We start from the raw sequence: 3352 nt of genomic DNA, 5'->3' as shown, positions 1-3352 counted from the left end.
GAAGAAGAGAGGAAATTTGTCAATGACATGACAAAGTATAAGCTTGCCCCCAGATTCATCCTAAATGCTTTGAAAGAGAGAAATAAAGCTAATCTGACAATTCCAAGTCAAATATATAAAGCAAAGAGAGAAATAAAGCTAATCCTAAATGCTATGTAAAATAAATATAATTAAACATTTATATAAACATTCATTTAATTTAATAAACTTAAACACAAATAATTAAATATAAAATAAATTAATTTAATACCTCTCCTTCCCATAACCTCCGAGCCACGTGATGCTCATACTGTGTCAACAAAGATGTCACTGTCGGTCCTCCGGGAAATCCGGTCTGCTGATCCTGCTCATCAATATCATCAGCATCATCGGACTCATCAGCATCAGGATGTGCAGAAGTATCAGGAGTATCATCAGCGGTCTGCTCCATCTGTGGCGGCTGAGGGACATCCTCCTCCATATGTGCATGCTCGGTGGAGTCAACATCATCGTCCTGAACCTCCTGTTGTCTTCGACGACGCTGCCTAATAGGACGATTTGCTTCGTTGCGTCGTCTGTTTGATGCTGTTGGTGGAATTCTCTCTACATCATCATGTCTGTCACCTATGATGTTACGAATAATCTGACCAAAGGCACCTCTCATTCTAGGCACTACAATATATCAATATACCAATATTAAAAACAAATGAAAAAAAATTTAAAAAAACCCAAATAACATTTCGGAAGTTTCACTTGGAAACCAAACTTTCGAAACCAAATTTCGAAACTTTCTATCAATCTCAAAGTTCCGAAGCCCAGTTTTTCGAATCTTTCAGAAATGCTCGAATCTTTTACATTTCGAATATTTCATCTTCAAGGAAACCTTCGAAACTTTTGAACTTCGAATGTTTCAAGTTCAAGGAAAGGTTCGAATGGTTGAACATTTCTGGAAAAAAATGGCTTCGAAGGTTTGACATTCATAGAGAGTTTCGAATGTCTGGAAAAAGTTGGAAAAAGAAAGGCTTCGAAAGTTTAGGATTCAAGGAAAGGTTCGAAGGTTTGGAAAAATCTGGAAAAAGCAAGGCTTCGAATGTTTAACATTCAACGAAATGTTCGAAGGTTTTGGAAAAATCTGGAAAAAGCAAGGCTTCGAATGTTTAACATTCAAGGAAAGGTTCGAGAAATCCTTACTTTTTCACTTCGAATGTGTCAAAGGTTCGAATATTTGGTAGGGTGGGAGAATCGGATGTTTCAGAGTTTCGAACAAATGGGGGAAAAAAAGGAAAGTTAATTTTTTTTAGGATTTTATAGTTAAAATTAGGGGTAATATGGTCTTTTACTTATAGTTGGGGGGATGGGAGGTAAAAGTGGGGGGTGCGCAGTACAATTCTCAATTTTGTCAGTTTTCCAGGCCCAGTCCATGATAGCTTTTGCCGAAGCCCAATGTATGTTTTGGATTTCAAACACAATCCTAGACACATTGTACTTTTAATTAAAAAAAAATTAAAATTTACCCTGTACTCTCCTGTATCTCAAAAACTAAAGGAAGATATCAAAATATTTTCATATATATAAAAAGTTGTTATTTTTTTTTATTTCTTCATTTTAATATTTTCGAAAAAGAAATAAGTGTAAAAAGAAATCTAAAAAACTTTTTTTAAGTAAGTTTTCTGGTATACAACTTCTACTCGGAAAATTTGAAAAAAAAAAAATCTTTACAGAACATCATTTTCGAAAATCTTTTTTGAAGTTTTTCAGAACTATCGAAAAATTTATTTTAACTTTTTCGAAAAACTTACACTATCGGGAAGTGACATTTTCAGAAGCTACCGAAAAACTTCATTCACAGGTTTTTTGGTAGACGTTTGATTTTTTATAAAATATTTTTTAAATTAACTTTTTTGTTTTATTTTTTTTTATTATATTATTATTTATTTAATTCATTTGATATTAACTATTTTTTTTCCAGTTGGTACGCTTAGAGTTTAGAGGTAGAGACGATAGGAAGAATACGTTACTTTGAATCTTCATCTTTTATAGATGCTACTCCGAAAAGGATTGCCCAGAAAGAATTCGTCCGATAACATAGCGTAAAAGACGATAATTTATGGTGTATTAATTATTAATTATTATAGTGTATTAATTATTACAGTGTATTAATTATTTATGTGTGTATAGTGTATTAATTATTTATAGTGTATTTATAATATATTAATTATTTAATAGTGTATTTATAGTGTATTAATTATTAATTATTTATGGTATATTATTATTTTTTTTAAAATGGTGTACCAGACATCTTTTTTAGAAATTTTTTCAAAAATACCTGATATATCGGAAATCTTTTCAATAAAGTTTGTCGAGAGTATAATTTTTTCACTTTTATACCGAATTTTTTTTTTAAAGTTTTCCGATCAAACCTTTTGTACTAGAAAACTTTAAAACAGTTTTCCGTAAATAAATTGTGTATAAGAATTCTTCAGAAATAAAAATTTAAAAGTTATTGAAAATATTTTTTCTAATTTCTGAAAAGATAAAATAATAAAAAAAACTTTAAATTAGTAAAATAGTAAAAAAAAAATTAAGAGTGTAGTTGATATTTTTATAAAATTATGAGAATATAATAATAAAAATGAGAGTACAGAGTAAAAAAAAAAAAAAAAAGACTCAATGTATTTTCAACCAAACTTGGGGTTGGGTATTTTATTTTCGGATGTATCTTTTTACCTTTATGGTAGAGTTTGGTTATCACGTAATTGACACTTGACAGCCTAAAAAAAGAGCTGTCCTCTCATTGCAGCCACATATATACTCAAGCGACGTGGCTTCACAAAAACTAATGTCATCTAGTGGAAAAATATTTATTATTTTTATTTTAAAAATTGTGATAATTTTACTTCTTAATAAAAAGTTACAAGACTTCTAAGTTTTTAGAAGTATTAAAACTGATAAAAATATTGTTTATATTATTTTTGATAATGTATATTCTTTAAATTTTATCTCTATGATAATAATTTATTTTAAAAATATTTTATTAAGCTAAAATGAAGACACATTTTTGAAATAATACTTTCATTAAGTTAATGAGACTTAAGTGTGTTTAATTTTATAGTACAGAGAGTTAAAAATAATTTCACATACATAAAATTAATTTTGATATATTTAGATGATGTCAATTATAATTGATTTTTATTTCTTAAATTGAGAAGAAGAGTGATATAGGTGGAATAAATATGGCAAAAGTTGGATCGAAAAGATAGGGTCATACAAGATTTATTTGGCAATAAAAAGGTTTGAATGGGAAGCTATGAGTTTCAAGATACTAGGTTGGAGACCCCATTGGAAAAGAGTTGATTACAATGTATGGAATTAG

The sequence above is a fragment of the Cicer arietinum genome, chromosome 8, assembly GCF_000331145.2.
Source record: "Cicer arietinum cultivar CDC Frontier isolate Library 1 chromosome 8, Cicar.CDCFrontier_v2.0, whole genome shotgun sequence".
In the NCBI taxonomy this organism is placed as follows: Eukaryota; Viridiplantae; Streptophyta; class Magnoliopsida; order Fabales; family Fabaceae; genus Cicer; species Cicer arietinum.
The sequence above is the reverse complement of the archived record's forward strand: the minus strand, read 5'-3'. Positions refer to the sequence as shown.